The 25541-nt window shown below is 40.2% G+C and overlaps 1 protein-coding gene across 2 annotated transcripts in view; it reads right to left on the bottom strand.

The window, feature by feature from the left end:
* The window catches only part of LOC126864179 (transcriptional regulator Myc-2-like), a 214771-nt gene extending 191356 nt beyond the window's left edge, over positions 1 to 23415 (bottom strand). For both annotated transcript variants that reach the window (XR_007689085.1, XR_007689086.1), the window contains exons 1-2: positions 23230 to 23415; positions 23060 to 23126 (exon numbers count right to left, since the gene is read on the bottom strand). The gene's annotated coding sequence lies outside the window, so the exon portion shown is untranslated. The remainder of the gene's footprint in view (positions 1 to 23059; positions 23127 to 23229) is intronic.
* Positions 23416 to 25541: the final 2126 nt, after the last annotated feature.

Below are 25541 nucleotides of genomic sequence, written 5' to 3'. Positions count from 1 at the left end.
TCGATTATCCCCTATTGAATTGTATTGAAAATAATGATACCTTGGCTTGTCGGGAAAATAGTTGAACGTCGGTTTAAAGATGGTCACGAAGGAGGTTAAAGCTAATTGATTTTAGCGATATATGGATAGTGTTTTGTTATTTTAGGATTTTGATTGATGATTTTTTAAAAGAATGGAGTTTCGTTGGTATACTCAGATGGTAAAAATTCTAAAGATTCCAGGCAATGTCGAGAGATTCATTCGTCGTTGTAATGTATCTTTAATTTATATCTTTAACATATGTGCGAGAAACTCTAAAGAAGATTCAACGAATCTCGTGTCACCAAAACAATGTTTTCGATTTCCTTCGGAAACAGCACTGAGCTGCGCTTTGATGTAATCTAGATAATGGATTGGACAACTTCTATATGACAGCTTTTCACCTATCGTGTGCAAGCGTGCCCATACATTTCAAAATAACAGGGAAACTACGTAAATTATAATCTGTAAGAGCATAGTTATAGACGTAGTCGAGGAAATGCGGGTATGCTGGCCCGCTGGTGTTTGTAGCGTATAAGTTATGGAATATTCAATGAAAATTCGATTCATCTTTGCGTCCGGCTATAGCATCGGGGAGTATCCGTCAATCGGCATTAACATCTTCATGAAGAGCCTACTTTCAGGTCGAACATTCATCATGGTCCTACACCATGGTACGAAGTCTGTCACAAAACGCAGGTGGATCGAGAGGATCGATGTCGACAGAATAGCGACAGGGTGGAAGAACGACACACGATCTGTTTTCTGAAGCAGTCAGACCGACAATGGCCAAAATATTCATGCGAACATATATTCCGGACAAACGTTTACTTTAAACAATTGCAAATGCCTCGGAATCAGAATCGACACGATATGAAAACCGATATCTCGATAGGAACCGGTGAATCTTAAATTGCAAGTCAGTGAATCCAATTTCGTACGGCCGAATTTTGTCTTTCGTCCTGCACAATAACGTTTTATCAGATCGCTGCATCTATTCTTTTATTAATATGGAATATCACGGAGAATTTGGTAATTTTATAGTAGAGCATGGTTATGTACGAATGATATTTTCGGTATTAAGAAAAATTGAACCAGCATATTATTTGTATTTAATAAAGGAATGTATTTATAGTATGTCAAATAAGAGTTTAGTAATGACTAGTCTTTAGTAAATTTTTTATGTAGCTAAAATAATTGTATTGTTGTTTCGAGTATAGATAAGTATTAAGTCCAATAAATATATAAATACGAATTGAAAATATTTATTTCATTTTACTTACTTAAATAACTTTGTTTTCATAAAATGTGATACCTACATAATAAACTTTGATGAAATGATACGTTTGCGATCTTAGGACATATTTTAAAACAATATTGTACGACTTCCAATTTTGTAAACCACTTGTCTCTCAACATATTGATATAAGCGGAGTTCTACTGTACATTAAAGATCCAAGAACCCTAGAACAATTTAATTCTCTTTGTCTTCTAACTATTTTGTCGCAACGATCCACTCTCCATCTTATATTTCTATTACAAAAGATTACACAATTACTCAAAGAGCCTACATGCATCGACCATAATATGAAACGTAGTACTAAAATGAAATTCTTAAACACGAGCCACGCCTGGACGAATTGAAACATCATCTTTCTTACGCAAAGGTTTTTGTCGAGTCGGTGGCACGATTTCAGTGCGCGTGACAGGAATCAACATGGAGGAGCGCGATGTTCGCGGTAGTTCACCAGCTCAGAATTATATCGCACCTGGTGCTAAACGTTCCTTCGCTTTCGAATAAAGAAAAGGACATCGGGATTCTCGCGAGGTTTCTCCAGGCTAGATGCTCTAGTTGTCGATGCCACGGCTCGGCCGGTGGTCGGTTGGCAGCCATACTAGTCAGTCGTTTCGAAGCGATAAGCGTTTCGCTATCGCGGCGATCGGCCGATTGCTAATGCGAATCGATCGCCGGCCAATAGAATTTTCTAATGAGCGCGTTAGTTCGTTAAGCACGTTCCGGGACCGATTGCTGGAAAAACACGGGACGTTCGCCCTCCCAGAATTGTACATATACGCTCGGAATGCGTTGGTTACCATAAAAAACGGTACACTTGCATTCGCACGTACCTCTTCGACACACGTACAAGGGGCTAAACCGAGAAACACGGTGACGAGATGCATGGGATACTTTCACGCGGAATATCTGCGTTATATTGCTCTACACTAGTCTACACGAACGTTCTAAAGGTTTAACCGCGGATCTCTTCCTTATTGTATGAATACCACTGCGAGTCAGCAAGGAGAGATTTCGCATTTTTTTTACAATCTCTGCTAACTGTTAAGAGGAATGAACATTTCTATACATGTACATACTACTTCGTTGGTCTTTATTAAAGTTCAACATCATCGTAAAATATTTATGATTATCGATGATACTATTTAAATTAACCGTAAGCAAAGTAAAACGGAGGAAATTCTATCTTTTAATTTCTTATCTCTGGATTTCTACCTTTACTGAAAGATTCAAACACTTGACTTAATAAACGATTGTAGAATGTAACGGAGATATTAATAAATAAGCCAGCGATTTTAAGATCTTTTGAAAATCTACTCCAATTGAAATAACTAATCGAATAGCATCGGCATAAATATAGATCGAGAAGTAAATATAAATTGTCGAAGGAACAAGAAACGAGGCGAAACAAGGCGTTACGAATGATTTCTTCGAACATCGAAGGAGGTAGAGTTTTAAACGAAAGATTCCCGGATACGGAATCTGTGTAGTCTCGGAGCACGCGAATCGAGCCCCACGGAATGTACCTACCGAGGCACGGCGTTACCATAAAAGTGCGTACTTGTTATTCCCCCATCTGTACGAAACGTGAAATCGGGCACGCATGTAACGGACGTGCTTACGAGAGGACAACAGGGGGCCATTAATAGCAGGGGCCTGTTACATTCGCGCAAAGTCCACGAGAGGAAGAAAGAGGCGAGATATCGGGTTGGAAAAGGGGAGAGAAAGCTGAAGGAGGCGGCACGACAACGTGGACGGCAAGACGGTTCGACGAAGGGGAACGAGGGTACGAGCGTGGTTCGCCTAATGAATTCAAATATTTGAATTACAAGAGTCGTGCTCGGTCTCATTCATGGCGGCGCCGCGTTAGAAGGCGGTCAACTTAGGAGGTGGAGAGGAAAGACCGAACTGGAGGAGCTGGTCCAGGCGCGCAATCGACCGGTACGATCAGAAAAAAGGCGGGAGCGAGAAAAGAAAACCGACCGTATCGCGCGACCGCGCGCGGATACACGGCGACGAAGGAAGTAGAGAAGCAGGAGGAAAAGAGGCTAGGCGAGATGGGGAATATGTAAAAGGAGAGAATCACGTACGAAACCACGCCGGAACCATCTGTCATGCCGCGGGGAATTTCATAAACCAGAATGCGACGCGGCACCGCGGACAGACACACACCGGTCTGAAATTAAGATGAAATTATGGATAAAAGCAGGGGCCAGAGCGGTGCGTGGTAGGCCCCGAAATGCCCGTTAACAGGCCAGTTCAACTTGCTTCGCGGCGAGTCAGAAGCGGTTCCATTCAAAAAATTCTTGAATTAAAACGTTGGAGCACGGCCCGGTCGTTCCGTGCTCGAGGAACGCGCACCTTGTCCCTGTGCTTCCGGACGACAAACGCGAATTTTTGGCGCGTATCAGTGGCTGTTATGACGGGTAGCCGACCGGTTAATTTCGAGTACCTGGACGCATCAACCAGGGCCAGAGGACCACTCTCTTGTCTCGCGAGATCACTCGGCTGCTTCACGACCAAGTGCCACTCCGTGTCAAGCACTTTTTCCAGGAAGAATTTCGATAAGGACGTGTGGACGTAGCTGGCCAAAAAGTCGTTAACTCGTTTCATATTTCCTCTGCGAGTCACCGGCGAGTTGGCTCTTTGTTAAGTTGGCCAGATCAATCTCGAGCTCGTCAACAATGCGCTTGGACAAAATTTTAACAAGAATAGGTACATATTTTGGCAGGCAGAATTATTGAATTAGTCACACGTATCTCTGTTGTCTGATGGTAAAATGCACTGGGTAGATTTTGAGGTGCACGTGCAAACTGACAGAAATTCCAACCCCTAAAAATTGTTTGAAAGCGATTAAAAAGGCAGGCCGGGAAGAATCGTCCCAGAAATAATCGTCAAATCGAGGTTTCGTCGCAGCCTCTAGCCGTATCGCACGGTATTAACCAATCGATCTCGATTTTCAATGATCTCCGTGCGTCAGTCGCTCGAATGTCAAGGTTCTTCGTCAATTTCCATAGACGTCTGTTGAAATTCGAACGAATCTAGGAAAGAAACAAAAAGATCGAAGGAGCAAGAGAACGCGAGTTCGGTTAGTAATACGTGCAACTTGCGTAATGGAGTTCGAAACGAAATGCATGATTCCGAGGCAACGAATCTATTATAATATATCACGGGACGAATGAACGTCCAACCGGACGTACGGATGGGTAGATGTTAGACACATAGAGAGCACGATGTTAGAGGAAGAGAAACAGACGGTCGATCGACGAAGAGGAGCTAACGTTAGAGATCGGATCGAGCTGATTTGAATTAGAACAATGGTTTGTTCCTGATGCACGCACACTTCGGCGCTGTCGGTGACGTACGAGATTAATGACTCGAAAATTCAAAAATTGAAACCCCGTGGGGCGCCCCACACCTACCTTCTTCCCCTCCGACCCTCTTCGCAACGTGACGTTCGTCGATCGTCCCGTCGGACTATGCCAACAATACTTATTGATCGATCGCGTTTTGTTTCGGTCAAATTAATTTTAAATGCTCCGAAGTCCGGCGATGTTACGGGTCGGATACTCATTCCGTTTCGACTGTTCTCACCGGTACACAACGGGTGTCTTTCGAAAAGGAATTTGCAACGATACGGAATCGTATATAATATATCGGTTTCCTCCGAATGTTCGTAGCTAATTGTAAGAAAAATTCAAAGCCAGTCTGTTTTTGTGCTTATACATATGCTCTAATTTTACATTTTACGAACAATTTCACAATTCCTCTTGCGAAGAATCTACCTTCTTTTCAATAGCGAATTCTTTCAAGCTTTATTCGTTATATTTTCATTTATTTACATAAATTCATTGATCACGGGATAACACGAATAATCGCAAATCCCAAGACAAATTGTAAGAAATAGATTCGAGGAATTAATTAGCGTAGTTTCTGAGCCATTGAATTATACTTTGAGTCTATCTTAGGACATCTTAGACGATGAACGAACAACTCAATGAACGAATCAAGGTGGCACGGCGTGGCTTAGCGAAATGCTCGGTAAAAAAGACGGTTGGATGGAACCCGTGCCGTCGTCGTCGTTCGACGATCACGTGCAGAAAGCCGCGCGAATGTAAAAAGAAAGGATGGAGAGAGTTTCGAAATCGCCAGGCCCACCCGTTGCAACGAAGAGTTCGTAACTCTATAATGCACCATGCGCCCTGCAGGGAGGAGCCCTGCATTCCTACCAGCATTCCATTCAACTCCCACTTGCATAGCGTGGCGACCTGCCGGCGGGTGCATCCGTACATTCACGTTGGTGTGATGATGTACTTCAAGGTGCGTGCACGTGCAACGTTGTACCTGCATGTGCAATATCGCGAGTGCATGTACAATTTCTTCGGCACACGTAGAACCACCGCGCGTGCATATCCCAATGCGTCTTTCTGTTTTCTCTATCCGTATTCGCGCCATCGTTCGTACGTAGGGATATACGAGATACGGTAATTGCAGATATACGCTGTGTCTTAGTAATTGCGCGACATTATAGCTGACATTAGTCAGTTCATATTCATAGAAGTCGATTCCGATGGGAGTGCTCGAGTATCGCGCTGCATACGTACGGAGTTTCAATAACTATTAAGAATTAACTACGGGAAATTGATTTTACGCATTCGAATACGATATTGTGCAATCTGTGATTTATTAACGACTAGATTGAGAAATGCGCAAGGCATTGCGATTTGCGAATATGTCTGCGAAAGCTTGTCCAATTGAATAATTTAATTAATTAGAAAAATACGTAAATTTTGATAAGATTTTATTTTCATAGGAATAAAATGATCGAAGAGAGTGAATAAATTGCTTTAGAGTAGAAACGATGGTAGAAAATCGATCGATTTAATGAATTTTGTCGGTGATAAAGGAGCTGATCGTGCTTTCATGAAATTTCGTCGCAATCCACATGGCAGATAAAGATCGAAGGACCGCCACGCAGGCTGCTTCGTCGTTGTTCGGAAAGGGTCAGCCAGAAACCGTGACGAGAACCGCGTGCGCGTTGATACCGATCGGTCTTTTGTTTCCATTCATCCCCCTTGGCACCTTACAAGCACACCCCGCGCAATGTCAGCCAACTCGTCTCCTTTACGATCCGTTGCGCCTCGATGGCCAGCCGGCCAACCAAATATGCTAATCGAAACGATTCTTATTTGCTTAATCGCCCGCCGACGCTGCCACCTTTTCTTTTACTATTTCTAGCTCTCCTTCAAGGACCCTGACGAAATTCTAAACACTCTTTTCTAAAAATAATATCGTCGTTCCATCGAGACTACGACTCTTTCTTTTAATAAAGATTCCAAGTATACTCGTCAAGTCATTGTTTAAATTAGTTTTCGTAAAATTTATTAGACAATATATTGTGATATTGGAATGAATTGTTAGAACGAGGAAATACGTTTCGTAAGAACGGATTCCAGTGAAAGTTGAAGAAACGCTTGCCTGCTGTTCGAGGTTTGTCATCGGTTGCCTAATTGTCCACGAACGGAAGACGCCAGTTTAAGAATTTATTTGTAGCGGAGGAAGCAATGCGACATTTGGGAAGCGAACGACCTGGTTCATGAATAAATTTGCTGTCTCAGTCGAGTAGATAATTCCAGTAATTCCTACGTAAATTAAATTGTGTGGAATTCGTCTGTTTTATGGCCAGATAAATCAATTACTATCTTTTTTGTATATTCATGAAATTTTGGGATAAAGATCAACGATCATTGCTTACACGTGTCGTTCTTCGAGTCGTCTATATCGAGCAGCAAAATAACGTGGAATTCGCTAAAATAAATTGAATGTGAAAGATCGCAAATAAAATATAACGTTGCTTCTGAATTAAATACGGTTACGCATTAGATCGTAAAATATCAAAAATATCGCGAAGAACGATTAATAAATATCGCATCGCTAGAAAGGAACTCTTGTTCAATGCCGATGACAATTCGCATTCGCGTTAAATCCAACCCTTTTTCATGCGTCAAACCGCGTGAAACAAAGTCGTTAAAAAGTAGAGAGAGTCACGGTCGAACGTATCGACACGGACAGGCGAAATTTTGTAATATTTCGAGGATGCTGACCTCGAAAGATCCGCGAGACTCCTTGTTCCAAGAAGGTAGCTCGAGATTCTTGTTTGGTAGGGGCCCATCCGCCTGTCCGCTGGTGTTCCCTCTGTGTCTAGTGTTTCCCCCCGTGGACAGACACAGCAGATTAGATCTTAGCCACTACTATACGAGATTCTCATATTACACCCGGCATCCTTTTTATTTTGAGGCCAATGTAGAGAGAAGTTTGCGTGCTGCTACACTCGGCTCCCGTTTTACTCCTATGTCGTTCCTTGGCTTTCGCTCCTGTTCATTCCCTCTAACCACGATCCTCAGCATCACGGATACCGCTTTTCCCTGATACCGTGGCCCGTTATCAGCGTTGCGAGCGTTACACGATTATCATTACGACGTTGCGTGCGGTCGGCAGCCAGCGTATATTCGAAATGAAGTCGTAGCGGCAACAGGGCTGGATTTAAGCCGACCTTATCTGGTAATCTTAATTTTCCGGATTCCCTCGAAGGCTCTGACGCGGCTGGATATAACGTTAGCGGCGCGTCCTTTTTAAGTGTGACTGGATTGCGAACGCCTGTTACGTCGCGTCGGGGCCACGTCGTCTAGGGATTTAATCTTATCCGGATACTTAAGGTGCACGATGAGATTGTCGGGATCGAGAACGACCACGGGCGTACACCTCTGGTTACAGATACCCGCCGATCTCCACAATACGCCCGTTGAAATAATGTAATGGAGTTACACGACTGGAAAGACGTTTATGTTCTGTCTATCTGCGGCAATCTTTCAACGACTCGATAGCGAAACCCCAACCGCGTAGCGTACGCGGCTGTGTCACTCATTAAATAACAGCGGTGTGCGCTGATAGAGATGATACTACTTGGAAGTGGAATGAGACCGAGGTGATCAGGCTTTCCGGTATAACAACGTTAATTGCATGATGATCGATGAATTAGGATGAGAGAGATTCTTGTCGAAGAACTTACTTCTCTATTATTTAACTTGCGTCGCAACAATTCAATTATACAACGATATCGCAAGAAGAATCAAATTTCAGGATTAATTATCTCGATCGAGAAGACACTTAAATAATAATTGTTATCTTCCTATCGATATCTCTATCGGCACGCGTTGTTACGTAGAATACTGGAGGAAGGAAAGGTACGGAAATCGATCAAACCGATTGTCAACCAATCGAAAATTTCAAACTCCATAATGCACGAGCGCGGGACGAATCTTGCTCGATTCGTTCCTCGTACTCGCGAGCAGGAACAATAATAACGACAATGGGTATCTGCACGGGGTGGCCCCGGGATAGTTTATTAGCGCTCTGAAGACAATGGAGGTCGGGACCCGAAAAGAAGAAGAGGAAAAACGAGGAAGGAGAGAAGCGGTGAGGTAAGAGTCAGCAGCAACTTGGAGCACGAGCTGAGCATGTGGAAGAAAAAGAAGGAGATGAAAAAGAAATAGAAGCAGCGAAAGAAGAAGAAGAAGAAGAAAGGTAGAAAGGAGAAAGACGGAAGGTCCGGTCCATATTTAAGTATGCAAGACCGCCGCCACCAAATTTATGCCTGGCGACAAATATTTCAAAATCATTCCTTTCGTAGGCTCTGACTCCTTTTCTCGTTCGCCCGAGCACCGAAAAGACGATGACAGTTTCTCTATCGGCAGCGGCACAGTAGATAATAACGTGAAACGTGGAGCGAGAGAGGGTTAGGGAGCCGAAAGGGAAGCGAACGGGAGGTAGAACACGGGAACGGATCGTAGGGACAAAGCGGAGCCGGGAGCCGAAATATATTCAAAAATTCAAATCGTCTATTAGAAACAACGGGCAGCGCGACGATGTGTACACGTCGATAGGGAGAGGGAGGCCGAAAGGTGAAAGAGGAGGCCGAGGTGGAAGATAGAGGAACCGTTCGTGGAAGGGAAGGAGGTTGGAAGGAGGATTCTCCTTGGCCCTCGGTAGATCCCGACGAGAGATAAGGGAAAGAGGGCGCGAGGGGAAAGGAATATGCGAATTATAAAGCGAGTGATGGTAGCCATTGGGGCCCCATGTGCCTTTTATACGTCGACTACGTCTCCTACGCGTGCACACACTTATACCAACGAACACACGTTCCACTATATTTACGCATGTGTGCCGCACAGGTCGAAGGGATCCTTCGGGGGCCCAGCTGGAGATCCGCGGTCCTCTCTTCGTTGTCCTGGTATTTAGGATCTCGCCGAGTGGAACCGAGGACGCAGTGAGTGGCGACAGGATTTACGGACTCGCTGGTAGTACGTAGAAGAAATACCAAGAAATATTGGTCACTGGTCTAGAAATCTCATTGTTGATCGTCCCCAACCGCACGGCCTCCGCGGTCTTAGCCTATCGCTCACTGAATTTTTGATCAATCGTTTGATTGGATGATGTATTAACGCGGTCTTTGTTTCCAATGCCACGTAGCGACTTAATAACCGCACGGAGCCACGTGCGTTATACGACTAAACGCTCAATCAGGTTCCTACTGACATCTTCTCTTTGACCGTAGGATTATTAGCCGTGGCGATAATCAATCTTCCCGCGCACCGAGAGCCGATGTTGATATCTAAATCGTTCATCAAGGGACAGAAACGATCGGTATCCTCGATGAGATCAGCGAGCGCTTCGAGATCGTGACGCAGATACGCATCGGCAAAGAATGTCACGGTCATGAGAGAACATTCCAGAATCTAGATCGGTCGTTCGTACCGCGGGAGTCCATTAACAATTGCCGCGAACGCGGACGATTGCGTTTTTCCATCGAACCGGTACGATTGCGCAAAAGGAACGTCGCTCGATACGACGCTCTTAACTTAAAGGATCTTCCAAGTATGTATCTCGTAAAGACATAGGTATGTTTTCATCGCTAATGAATAAAAAATTCGCTTCTGAAAATAATGAATCGTATCGTGAGCAAAATCGTAAATTCGATTCCATGTTTTCTGCAAAGAACTTTTATACCACACGCACGTAGTTACGTACATATATTTTCTTCGAAACTTCAATGATCTCTTTGAAACGCGAAATTACGAAGAACCCGTTATCAAATAATCGTTTATCGGACCAAAGGTCGATTGATAACCACGATATTTCCCGTGTCGTTATCATCCACCGCCGATCGTTCTAGCAGTCCCGTTTACGACACGAAACACCGGAAGCGAGTGCAATCGCGAATATGGCGGCGTTTGCTAGTCCAATTGTTCCGCGTGCATCGGCTTGGGTTTCGGGACTTAATTTCCAGCCATGGCCGGAGATATTAAAGCGGGTCGTGTGTGACGTCGTATGTATGCAAATTCGACCCTCTGGAAATAGGGTGGCAGGGGTGAGAGGGGCAGTTTCCGTCTGGAGCTTCGCGTAACTTTGGTAACCGCGGATATCGCGCGCGCATGTGCGCCCATACGTGTATCCTTAGACATACGTATGCGTGTACGCAGACACGCGCAGAAAGACAGCACACACGTATAGCGGTATATACATAGATCATGTATATTGATGGCACAGCAGACGGTGCGAGCGTTCGATTCCCGTGCTCTCTAAATATTGCGCCCCCTCCATGGTATATGGATTTCTGCATGTGCATACCTACTTCTGTTTATACACGGGGTGCTCCGTTACCGTTTAAAGTAGCAGAAACATCCAATATTTATTCCGCGGTTTTATTCTTATGCGAGACTCTTCCCATTTCCTTGCTAGCCGAGGGCGCATTTTCAAATGAATTGTTCGAGTCGCACGTGAAACCTGTTTCATCGAGTTTAGCTTCTTCCTCTTCTTGTTCCGCTCTTTTGCCTCCTTTTTTCTTATCGAAAAGAAGGAAGTTTGCGTGTCACCGTGTAACGGTATACCGAATAATTTCATATCGCTTCCGGTGAGAGAAATTCTGCGGTCGCGCCAAGGAAACTCTTTTCAGACATCCTTATCCTTCTGCGCGGTCAAAAGCAAAGGCCAGATGCACCTGTTACTGCAGTCGTTCGTTGCTTACTTTCATATTCGCGTGCATACGATGCATATACACGTACGTATCTTGCCTGCTCGAGCAACGACCATCTGTGTCAGCCGAGTTATTTTCCATTCTGGCTTGTCACATTTGTTTATTCCGAATTTGTCATGACGTACGCGCCGTGCGATGTTCTTTGCCTGTGTTTGTCCTTTCGACACGCGTGCTTGCGCGAGTGCGTGTAATCGCGCGTACGTGTAGAGAAGATGGAAATGCAGATGACCATTTAAATCATTCGGAGGAAAACGTAGTGCGTACGATAAAAATGCTATTTTGGAGCATGTTGGCTGTGTTTGCGCGGTTCAGAACAATTTAACACCAAGGAATGATATATGACGCGTAGGTATAGTTAAGGTAAGTCACCTTTGGGTACGAATATGCAGCTTAACAAGTCATTTTTGTCAACACCTTCTATATTCGAGTTTGATTAACACCTTTTGGACGGTATTTGGACGACACTTCGTTTATCATATTGAATTAGAAATAAAACTAATTCCACGACTTTGAAACGAAATTTTCGTTCATGGTTGGAGAACATTTTATTCACGATACGTCATTGTAGATTTGAATGCGGATGGGGGCGATAGATCTCGCGTGTCTTTTGAAATCGAGTCTCGAACGCGTCTTGGTCGTCTTCTGGTCGACATTGGATAAGTAAGGGGATGACAGCTATGGGTGTAACGGTGTAAGGGGTTGGTCAGCGTCGAAGAGAGATGATCCTCGATGTATATAGGAGCGGAACGTGATTTGCGGTTCGGGACTTCTGAGTCCTGGATTTGAATTTATCTCGTCCCTTTCTCCTGTTCCTTCACCTGCTACTTCGATTCGATGTTCCCCTCGCTAACACCCATCTAGATCAGTCCTTGGGTGTCCAAGAGGACAGTCGGATGTACTACGAGATCTTCCTTAGGTGTGCGCGCACACTTTTGCCGGCTTAAAAGGTGATTCATAAGAAGAACACCGAAAGGATTACCGTTTGTGTGCAAAACGCTCCCTTTCTGCGAAAATTATGACACTTTTCTTTTTCTTTTGCCTTAAAAAGGCGAATATAGATACTCGAAAATATACAACATTTCGTAAAGAATAAATAAAAGTTTGTTTCTTCAGAGAACTTCTATCAATTTTTACTTTGCTTTCTTTCTAGACTTATTTGCTTCTTATGTAATCATTAAAAACATTTGCAATTATATTTTGAGGTCAGGTTGATTTAAATGTTATTAATCAGCGTGATTCGTCTTTTCTCCTTACAATTGTATGTTTTTATATATCAGTTATAGAGAATTTCAACTACATAATTATATAATTGAACCACTTCTCTTTCTACTTTAAAAGAAATATGATTGCTCTCTCATAGTACTAAATTTTCTCCATTTTTACAGCTTAATTGCCTCATTATTCTAATTATATAATTCTATGAAAACGCTTTACATAATGGCAAATTACTCGAAATTTTGGCGCGTACGTAGAAACGTGGCGCGCAGAATGAACAACGAGGATCGCTAACGAAATCACGTGATTATGGCGGTACAATAGAGCCGAACTATGTAAAATCATGCACGATCGTAATGCGCTTCGCAGCGCGAGCTCGCCATTATACCCGAAACAAGCGACTAACGACCCGCCGCTGGGTGCCGATTGGCCGAATTAGGCGCGATACGCGTGTATGTACCCGTGCATAACCCGCGGGGATAATAATTAGCCTTGTATGAATGAGGTTTAATTGGGACCAAGAATCAACCCCTTTCGCAGACTCCAGCCGGAAGCTTCCGCAGAAGCCAGACGGATCTTTTCATCTTCAAAGACAAAGTGGAAACGAGTCATGGGATGGCTTCTGGGTTATTACGCTTTGTGCTTCGTGCTCGTCATGATAAATGATATTTTGTCATATGAATAAGTTTATTATGCTCCGTAAATTATTTGAAAAACGACAGAGAGAAGTATGATAAGTCCATTTTGATTTTCTGACTTTCAATTCAGAGAAAATTGCTAAATCCTTAATGTTTCCATGTCCTTCCTGTTTCAGCGTAATATTAAGTTGTTATTGCTGATCCGTACTTGTTAATTTGTAAGTACACGTAAAATAACATCTAAATTGATCAAACTATTTAACAAACAGATTATTTATGCAGTTAGAAAGGTATATTTAGTTAGAGTAAACTATGATACTTTCTTATGTTTCGACAAAGTGAACAAGCTTTCTGCTAGCATTGCAAATGGAAGCAAAGGGTACGCTTGTATCCCGCCACCTCTCTTAGTTATTATTAGCATTGTTAACCGACTAACTTGAGCGATACTGCCCTCTGATGCGTGAGCTAGTGCCCTGCAGCCTGGATCGCGATGTTCTTTACCCCTTTCCGGAGCCGCGGGCTATTCTCACCCCTCGTTCACCCCTAATTGGCGTACTAACGTAATGCTGATCCTGCCAAGTGATCACAGAACCCTTGTCTTCGTGGGACCTTCCAACCCTTTCGCAATTGATGAGGATCTCTTGCAATTGCTGCCACTGTGTTTCGAAAAGCCGATTACACCCTTGAAGATCTTGACGCTTACTATGCATAGAATATTTCTTGCGTGAACGTTTCAATCAATCACTGGGATATCGAAAATCATTTACGATAAAAATTATTATTCGGAGATTAAATTCCATCTATCCTCTAAGAATAAAAGATATCTGAATTCTTAATTGTTAGAGAGATAATTTAAATTGTAACAGAGTAAAAAGCTGTAGGAACAACAAAAGAAAAGTACAAGTATTTTTAATTATTTCCGAATATATTTATAGATCTGCGAAAGTAGATACTGTCTGAGACACAACTGTTACAATAGTGTACTTGAATCCATTGAAAATGATGAAAGCGATTATGAAAAAGCGCGTATGTTACTATATCAATTATTAATAAAAAAAAGTTATAGACAATTCAAAATTATAGACTAAAGACACGTAGCCAACGTTCTTCTATTTGTTACTTAAAAAATGTTTTATATTAAAATGCTATGTAGCATCGAAGTTTCCATTTTTGCGGATTTAAAAATAAACCAGGCAATTGGAATAATCGTGACGGTGTTGATGTCATTGCGGATAAAGCGCATGCAAAGGGTAGCTTGATCGAGCAGGGATAGAAACGGAGGAACCGTAGAGACGAAAGTCGTTGGAAAGGACGAAAGCACGAGGCCAGCATGACGAGTCTCGGGTTGACGTTTCATTCCCAGCCAACTCCCGCACTATGCATACTAACTAGCCTTCGCTACGTTAGCTATATTTCGTATCTTTCTCTCTTGCACGTTTAAACCTTCTCCCTGATCCTTCCTTCTCCTTTCTCGTTTCCTCCAGCTCCTATATTCAGCCGGTTTCCTCGGGAAGAAAAGGGAAAAACGATAGCTCCGAAGGAACGGTCCAGGGCGAGCAACCCCTTGAATCGCTGGACGGAAGGGTGCCGGCCACTGGGTAGTTCGTACACTCACCGACAGATGTAGTCAGCTGTTCTTTATCTACTCTCGCTTATCATTACTCGACTCGATGCCCATGACTTGTTTTTACGATCCATGACTGCCTTTGAGAATTTGATTAAGCTGCCTGTATTCCTCTTCCCGAGATTCGTTACCTTAACTTTCAGAAAATGGAAACCTGTTGACCTGACTGCTTTCACGTTACTCTTCTATCTTAGAACTTACCCAACACATGGTAGCGTTAAACGTAATTTTAATAAAGATTGGATTCCAATAACCAATAGAATTTTAGAAACATGGTGCGATTTAGTCAACCCTTTTGCAGATATAATATTAATCTATCAGTTTTGTAAATCTACCAAATATCTAGCGATCTATAGAGAATAATATATATCTTGACTTTTCCTTTATCAATGAACGTTTGCATCAAAATTAATTATTCGATTATAACACCGATTCGAAAACAGTTTTCGTATTCACGTGTCGAAAATGATACAAATCTCGAGGACAATTACCTTGATCGACCGAGCGAAAATCCAGCGAAGAATACGACGGATTAAGTCTGCTTGACGCGAGTAAGAACACGTAAGAACAACACATAAAGCATGTGAATGCTAGCATAACGGTGGCAGTCACGAAATCGCGGCCGAATCAGCTGCCTAAAGTCCTATTTTTAAATGGTTTCTTTTCCATTACCCTTGGCAACTATCTCCTACGACGGATCTAACCATTATTTTGGTCTAGCCTTGTTTTTAACCCCCGACTTCCCTCCTACTAGACGAATCATCCATCCCACTCAGACGACTTCCACCCTGACTTCCCCCTCGGGGAGGATTTTATTTGCTTTTATTCGGATGTAATTGTTGGGGCCAGTCACCACTATCGCCACTGCCTAGCGATGTCTAACCACCCAATTCGCGAATGTTTCTCAGCCACGCGACCCTTTTATGGTATAGATCCACGGGCTTGCTTCTCGTATAGACTACCTGCTTTTTGTTCCGCGACTCGAGGAAGATACCCTCTCCAACTTCCTATTAAAACTACCACGAATGCTTCTATCGGGGGAACAAGTGTAAACTGTTTTAAATAACTTTGTTCGTCCTTTACCCCGTTCAAGTGGTGCACTTTATTCCGAAACTAATCTCAAACGACAAAGTTAGATTTTGCTGTTTCGAAGATTGAAAATTATATACTACTTATATCCTGTGTCGATCGTAATTTTTTATACCTTCCACTATAGATAAAAATATAACATTTAAAATTGGTAAAAAGAAACTGTTCTCTACTCAAAGATAATACATATTTTACACTGCAAATATTCAGATATGATTTCCATTGTTCATTTAATTAGTAGAAGACCAAAAAAAAAAAAAAAAAAGAAAAAAAATTGCATCAGGCAACAGGGAGTAAAAGTAAAATTTCATCGATAATGCGATTCATGATACGAAAACTTTTAATCTCCCGTTCCACGTACCGAGGCAATTTTACACGATCGCGTACTTCGGGCTTAATGCAGCCGTAATCAGAGAATAATCGACACCGTGTAACCGTCATCCCCGGTGGAGTCGGTCGCTGGAATAATGAATCACAAGTGACGCGAAGTGACTACCGTAGAAATAATCCGGATTAGAGGCGCGAACACGTCCGCTCGCCGATGAAAACGAAATCTGCGAATGCAAATTCCGGACCGCACGATTTCCCTCGTCGAAACGGTCCGGGGTTGAACAATCCAGTGGGAAGGGGGGTCACGGTTGAAGAGAAATCTCTCTTTCCATCTCTCTCTCTGCCGATGAAACGAGCCAGAGGGTGGCGGCGAGTTTAATTATCGGGTTAAACGTAGCGAGCGCTGATTCTGATGAGAGTTCCGGATTCGAATGCTCTCTCTAGTACGTGACTGTCATCGTGGCGGGCCAGTTAACTAACTAACAGTCCCGGACAGTTAGCAAGTACCGGGCAGGAGCCGATCTGTGGGGGAGATACGGCACGTATAAACCCCTGCAATCCCCCACCCACCCTCGCGATGACATTGTTCGCACTTGGATTCATATTCAAATTGGCTCGCGCCCTGGTGCGATTGTGATTATTGCGATTATTACTACCGTCAATGTTCCGGCGATGTTTCGTCACCGACGAACGGGAGTTGGGGTTACATGCTACCGATTTTCAACGTGCTCCTAATCCGCGTTCTATCGAGTCTCTTTCTCTTCCGCTGCTTCCATGATAAAACGATCCTGACGACGTTTTCACGACTCGTGCAATTATACGACGATTAACTTGTATTGTAACATTTTGTAATGTTTTATAAAATTCTAGCTATTTGCAAAGTTTTGTGTTACTGTTTAAACGATATATCGCTACACAATTGATCGAAGATTTCACAATAAGTCTTGGTTGAATACAGGTGTCGAGGAACGAAGAAATTTATACAAAGAATGAAGGAGATGGTCGAAAATTGTCGGATACAATAATAAAAATAAATATAGAGCGAGATGGAAAGTATTTAGAAGTCGAGGGGTAGTTTAATGTAGCGCAAATAGCACCAATTAAAAATCCGATTAAAGAATCTGACGCGTACAGCGTTAAAGATTTAAACGAGAAAATGGTTAGGATCAGAATCGTTTCCGGCCGATAAAGCAAGCGTTCATTTATTAACGCTTGCCCCTCTTAAAATTCCTTCGTCAGCCTACTTGCCTCTGTCTCCTCTTCAGCCTCTCTCTCTCTCTCTCTCTCCTCGTCGTTAATTCTCTGCGTTCTCCAGGTGTTAGTTTTATGGCTCGTCATTTTTTTAAGTGCAAATGAGTTCCGCCGTCGCCTCGAGCTTTTCAGCGCGAGGATCTTTTCCTTTATTTCTTTAATTTAAAAACGGAACGATTACACGGGGGCGGCTTGCCGGATTAAAAACTCAACCCCCGGAATCTAACCCACCCCACGGCTTCCTTTCATTCTCCGACCCTCGGTTTCTCTTACCACCACTGCCTCACAGAACGACTTTCTTTATACAAAGTTACGGCCAACGAAGGACGCGTTTTTCCAGATTGATTGCGAAGTTAACTTTAATTTCCCCGAACTCGGCATTGCTCCGGTTGATACAATTAATCGTCGAGAGGTGTGCAATTTGTTTCCGCTTCGCGAAAGGCCGTAATAACGCTCAGGGTATTATAGACTATAGAATCTATAAATGAAAAAGATCGTGTTAGTTCCGAAGATGGTATCGCGAACAGTTCGAGGCACTAATTACATTCAAATCTGTAGAAACCGGTGCACGCTTCGTTGCCCACTTAGTCCTGCTACGCCGAATAATGGACGAAATTGGCCAGTAATTACCGAAACCGACCTCGACAGATGTTTGTTTCATCATTATAGTACAACCATTAAACAATGTAATTGGCAACATCCTGTCTATAACTTTATCAGAGCAACCTATTCTATTATACCAACGACATGTGGAAAACTAATCTCCATTGCAAATAACGCTCCTCTCACTCTTATTTTTTCGTTTTTTGATACCTTTCCTTCCCAGCCATAAATTACACCAATATTTTTTCATTCGTTGTTACATTCTATTATATAATTTCGTTATTATATCAAAGATTGATACATAAGTTGCATAAGGAACAAGTTTGATTATTCTATGCAAAATACAACGTTGAATTTTAATGTCGATATCGAAGCTCTGGTGACTCAAATAATCAAAACCTTACTTTGCTATACTTATCGAAGTATACGTATACCATGAACAATCGTGAAATTCGGAAACCCACATTTTTGCCTCTGGAAAGGTTGGTACAATCCCTATCTCCTTTAGCGAATTCGAGTCCCGATGCACGAAGTGGTTCGTCGGAGCGAGAGATACGTTCGTTATTAGACATTCCTGCGTTACCGATAGATAGATCCGAGCAAACGCCCCATCCTGCCACTCCGTAGCCATAGCATGTGGACCTTGTGCCTAATCGGGTGTGAACGCGCCTTTGTAGGGTGGCATAGTCAGCCCCGAGATATTGCAGGTTGTTTAATTTCGCGCGCTCTCCACTCCGTTCCTTTGTTTCGAACGTTTCAATTTAAATCGAACCGGCGGCCGACCGGTGAACGGGACTCAGCTTCGGAGCTCTGTGTGAGCCAGTTGTAGCCAGAAGGGGCTGGCGAAACAGAAAGAGAGAGAAAGAACGATGGAAGGAGTTGGACAGGGGGCAAGGGATCAGGCGCCGATCCGTTATTAATTAGATCGGCATCGGGCGGAAAAGAGCGGCTTCGAGAAAAGGGCCAGATCCGATATCGGTTCTCGGTTTCAGGAATCCCTCGGACGATTCTTCTGGCCCGTTCGCCGAAACCCCGCGAAATTAATTGCCGGACAGCCCGGAGGCTCCGTTTGACTGCCCCGACACCACTCGACACACTTACCGAGAGCCACAATTTCTTTGTTGCTCGAGATCTGCCTGATGTGACTCCACGATTTAAGACGACCTTTCTTTTTCCCCTTGGTTATATAAGATATCTGATGTCTCGTGTATACGTGTGTATATTATTGAAAAGACTAGTTTAGGACTATCGTAACCTGAAAATAAATAAATATATGAGAGCTACACAAATTATTGTTATTATTATTGTTATTATTATTAAAATATATGTACGAAATTTTTTGTAAAAAAAAGATATTTATAATTGTGAATGTGTATTAAAACTTGTACTTTAACTTTCGATCTCTAATTTCAAAGAATTATATACTTGCTAGACAAATAATTTTCTTTATACTGAAATAGATGTTAACTGCCATTAGCTATCAAATTTTCTTTTTTTCTAGATTTTTTTAAACTACTCTGAGTTTCCTACGCTGAAGATTTTGCTCAAAGGAAGAAGGAAAAAAACATTAAGTGTTGCGGAAGAGTGTTTCGAATTTGCAGCGGTTCGTAAATGAACCACGAAGTAATCTGAAAGGTTGAAACGTAGCACGGAATTATGGAAGGTTTTAAGTAACGAGATCGTGTAAGTGTATTACAGTCATTGCAAACATTCGAGCGTACATCCTTCAGATATGATTTATCCTTAATGACAGTACCGCATCTGGTTTGAAACGATCAACAAGGAATGCGCATAGGTCCATAAAGTCGCGAGGCGGGTGAAGTCAAAAACGAGTAGAGTAGAAAAACTCGTCGGTACGGCAATGAAGAGGAAAAAGGGCTTATCGCTAATGAAGCGAGACGCCTTCTTCAGCGTCGAGCACGGCCACTGTCTTGTAAGAAGCCTCGGTACACCGGCCGTCGTGTAACGAGTTTTGTAACAGCGAATCGAATCGGACCTCTCCGAACCGAAGGCCTTCGCAACAATCAACGACCTTCGTATTAGAGTTTCGTATAGTTCTTTTTCTGGCTTGTGTGTGTTAATTAAAATCATCGCTGTGTTACGTATTAGATAAAAATTCGATAATAAAAATCGATGTTTTATTTTCTTCTCTCCGACCGAAGTTTAGAATCTGTGAAGGTTCATAGTATGTAACTTGTCTCTGATGCTGAATGAAATGTTAAACTATATATATATATATATATATATATATATATATATATATATATATATTGTTTTAGACATTATTCATCTTTGAAGATTCAGAAAAATTTAAAGAAAATTATGTTCAAAATTGTAAATGATAGCTATTATTTGTCTGTAGTATTTTTGGATAGTTTATAAAACTTACCGAGGTATATTTTCGAAGCATCACCCGTACATCATAGTAGAAACATGGTAGCGATTTCGAGATTTTTAAATTTATTGTTGAATATTTTTGAAAAAAGCGTCAAAATATTTTATTTAAATTACTTTCAAGCGGGTACCCACTTATTTCGTTTAAAATTATTACTTTTGATAAGGTATATCTTATATACCTAATTTACTATATGAATAAAACATTAGGTTGGAATAAGATTGAGAAGTAGAAGATGTCAATTAAAATTTCATTCTTCGAATTTTAACGTAAATTTCTTGTACTGAAAATAACATATGTATGTACTTGAAAACGACTAGCTTCTGCTCAGTCGGAAAGATCGTAGTTCACGAATGTCTGTACCGATACCATTTAGGATGGATTAAGGCCATCGTGGCTAATAAATAAGATATAATAACGATAATGGTGGCAATTTGGTAGATGTATTGGAGGAAGTCGGATATTATAGTATAACGTAACGCAATCCGAGTATTTGAATACCTAATAGTTTTCAATGCATACATTAAGCCTTAAATGCCTATTATCCGAAGAATAGTGTTGTTCTATAGCGTTCGTCGATGCTAATATTAGCTGAGCCGAATTCGAAATCCACGTTACACACATATATAGACGTACATTCGCATACTCTCAAAGGTTTTTCGTGTACACAAGTAATCAGTATGCATATCAACGTCTTGAGAAATGAAAAATTGTACGCCATGCACGGCAACGTGCGCCGAGGCAATGGATATTTTTTAGTTGGCCATTGAATATTCACTGCGCATCGAGAATCGCGTAATGATGAGACTTTTGGACGTCTCTACTGGACGATATTACGTTAACATGCTTGCAGGGTTGTTTAAATTGAAAACATACTTTATAATATGGAGAACAGAGTAGAATTTCTGGTGACTTCTTTAAAATGGGAAATACGTATTGTTTTAGTCACTTGTACGGTATCATTTGTTTTGTTTACTGTCGTTTCCTTCTTGTGATATTACTTTAATGCTTATGTGAATTATGGACGTGTGTAATAGCATAAAAATTTAGCGTATTCAGTGAAATTACACACATTACATGAATGACAAAATTAATTTTCCTTTCACTGAGTTGACATGATTTTAAATCTGCCTTCCAATCAGACACATAAAACTGATGATTTCGTTAATTCATTTTTTATAAAAAGACACTCAAACACACCATTCATATTAATATTTGACAGTTTGAGAACTTACTGAGAGAAAAATAAAATATGTAGCAGAGCAATTAGTTGTATACTATATATATATATATATATATATATATATATATATATATATAATAAAAAGTCGCCATTTTAAATTGAGAAAACGATGCAGGAATCTTGATTCACATTCATTAATGATATAATATCCAATGGTTGAATATTTCATAAGCATATCAGAAAGGCAGCAATAAAACGAAATGAACACAGAGCATTCATTTTCGAAAAAGGCCATTTCACGAAGGAATAATTACCTACGAGAAGAGTATTGAGAATTCAAGAATGAAAGCTCAGCGAACTAATTTCCTACGCTCGAATCAGTTTGCAAAGACTGTGATCATGTCTTCTCGCGCGAAAGGAGAATTCTAAGTCCTCGATATGAGTTGTGTAATCCCCCGTAATGAACCTCTCAAGACTGTCAGAGAACGTTTCAAATATTTATCCGGGTAAAACGTCTTTCGCGTCCTAGCTCTTAATGGCTGGCTACCATTCCGTGCAGTTTCAAGGAATTATTCAGAAATGTCACCGGTTCTTGTTATATCCGAGAGCTTTAGAAAGCCGGAAACGAATAGCTGTTATTGAAAGAAATAGCTTTCAGAAAGGTTTTTAATAGTTTTCTATGTTTATTTAGTGTACGCTATTTATGCACTTTCTAGACATGCACAAAAAATCAGGTATATACACCCTGTCGGTTAGAAGTTTCAGGGTAATTATTGTTTATGTTAAATTTGAAAAAATTATATTATTTTTAGAGAAAAAATGAAGTTCAATGTTCATAATCTACATCAAACTCCAGTGTTTTATAATAAACAATGAATCTGAGAAAGCTTTTGAGACAGAATGTGACATACTTTTTGTATTTGAAAAAATTTGGATGTCAATTTAGTAAGGTACAAGCAAGAATGAATATAAATAATGAAATATAACATTGGAGGAAAGAATCGTTTTTAATATCTGAATGAACAGATCAAGTATCTTTGCCTATTAAACAATTATTGCTTTTTCACTTGATTAAATAGTGTATTAATATGGTAGATATTATTCTTAGAAACTTATTTGTTAAAAAATTATGTAATAAATCTTATAATAATTCATATTTTGGAGGCTTCGATACTTTAAACAGAGAAAGATGTATTGTAAAAGATAAATCATAACCAAACATTTGTTATAGACATTCTGTACATATAACGCACACACACATATACATATATACCACACGCACCTCTTTTCTTTGACATTCGATTATTGTGTAAAGTTTTTACTCACATTTCGTTGTGATATCCTTACAAATTCCAAATTCTATTTTTCTGTACTCTGCAACGTGACGTTAAATCTAGAAAAGGTACGTGTTGTTCGAATTTTAAATTACAAACGATATTCTCTTGCATAAAAATATACATACGTATGAATAATCATAACAAAAAGTTAATACGTACAGATAAATATATTTTAAGGTATAAGATACTCTCCAGGCTTCACATTGCATAAATACCTTAATACTTGAACTTCTAACACTATAAAGCAACAAGTATCGATCGTTTAAACTTTTAAATTCACTAATTGTAAAACGACATTTTTTGTCCTTAACCATAAATTGCGCATGTGGTAAATACGAAAGTGCATACAGGTTTCTATGCATGAAACTAGTTGATAATGTTTCCGGTAGATGGCGCGCGATACACTATCGCAGGTGGCGACCCAATAATTGTTAAGTTGGGTACAGAAAATTATACCATGTACGACGTTCATAGATCGATTTGAATCGTGTAATAGTGTTCGGTACGTGCTTTTGGTTTTATCGTTACTGATAACGAACGAAGTTAAAATATTAATTGCCAGTGAATGTCAAAGTGATTTATAATACACAATCATCGAACCAAGTGAGTACGTATCCATGTCAATAAAAACGAAGTGTTCCAAATATAAGTAAACTTTGTTACTGTTTGTACTGAAAAAGTATGCAATGGTGAATAGACGAAAGACAGAAAATAGCGGGAAACGAATGAAATAGTATAGCACGAGATATACGTAACCGATTACTAAGTAATTCTTGTTTAATGTTTGTTACATTTGTTATTAAAACTTTATACGGGAAAGCAGAAAATAATAAATAACATTATAAAGAATGAATAAATAATAAATAAGACAGTAGTCACTTAAGTATCAATGGGTATATGTAATAAAGAGTTATCATTTGTGGTCGAATAAACGTAATTTTATAAAATATGAGTTATATATATATTTATATATACGTATTGTCAGGTTGTACAACAATATGCAGTGCATCAAAAGATACGTATTAGATCGTTGCATGCCTTTTGGATAGCAAACATAATTACATGAAACAAAACTAATATAATATTTCTTATAAGGTATCAAATATTGCTTGTTCTAACCGTATGTAGAGTTGTTCACATTTGCATAAATATCTAATTATACTAACTGGTTTAGAAACATATTCAAATGTATGAATTTCGTAAAAAATAATACATAAAATTTTTAGAACAGCTTCGCGATCACACAATTTTGGCGTAATACCGATAAGCTGCCCGTGTGTAAATGTTTTGTTATTCGATATAGTTGCACACGAACGATCGTACACGTAAACAAACAGGTCAATGATTTCAGTGAGCAAATATCTGCTCTTTCCACGAAATGATCAATGTCAGGTGCGCCAGAAACAAGCTAAGAGGTATTTAGAGATAAAAAGAATGCGGCCAAATGTAATTTGTACTTTTCGCCAAATTCTTAACAATAATGTTTCTGAAATTCAAGCTAACTTGTCACTGCAATTATGTTTTGTATTCTTCTTTTACATTTCTACTATATTGTAATTTCATATTATTATTAATCCTTTTATGATTATTTATTAAATCTACTAATTACTATGTCCTATTAATATTAATAGGATAATTTATGTGTTCTAATATTCGCTATATTAATTTTTTTTATGTTTTGCAATAATACGTTTTCTTCTATTATTCTCCTCAATTTTCATTATTATTTTATATTTTATCTTTTATATTACCAATTCTGAGTTTCAATATTCTCTTACATCATTTTCATTATCAATATCAATTCTAAACTTTTATTCGAATTATTGAGACGGTAAATCGAATCGGCTTATCGATATCTCAAGATAAATATTGAATATATGCATTGAAAGTAATGCATTAACGATATAATTTATTTACAAAAAGAATGTTTTTCTTATACATTGATTATTAGCTATTGGGTCATTGAACGTACACTTGAAAGATGCTCGGATAATCAGTCTTCCATTATACCACCCGTAGATTGTGATCACAAAAAGAATCTCTTTCGTCAGACTGACACCGTTAATTATGAAAGATATCTATTGTAAATGACACGTAGGTTGCTGCATAATCATACGAATTGTATCAATCACCTGCGGAATATTAATGAGATCATTCATGATTAAATTTAATCAGTACTCGAGTGACAATCGTATATTTAACCTAATTAACTTTTATACTATATTGCTAGTGTGTGGTGTGAGCTGCCTTTGCTGTTGTAAAGAAGAAGATCGATTTGAAAAACTTGGCGAAAGATATTTGTATCAATGGTGGTGTGTCGGAGATTTTGGTGAGTCAAAAATATTTCTCAAATTTTTTATGTTACCTTTGCACAGTATTATTCGATAAAGTTTAAAATATTATATAATTATTTTATAATTTGATAGATGAAGAATACTATTATTTTATTTAGGAAAATACCGTCTATATAA

This window comes from Bombus huntii, chromosome 3 (assembly GCF_024542735.1).
Source record: "Bombus huntii isolate Logan2020A chromosome 3, iyBomHunt1.1, whole genome shotgun sequence".
Taxonomy (NCBI): domain Eukaryota; kingdom Metazoa; phylum Arthropoda; class Insecta; order Hymenoptera; family Apidae; genus Bombus; species Bombus huntii.
This window is presented reverse-complemented; position numbering and strand designations above follow the sequence as displayed.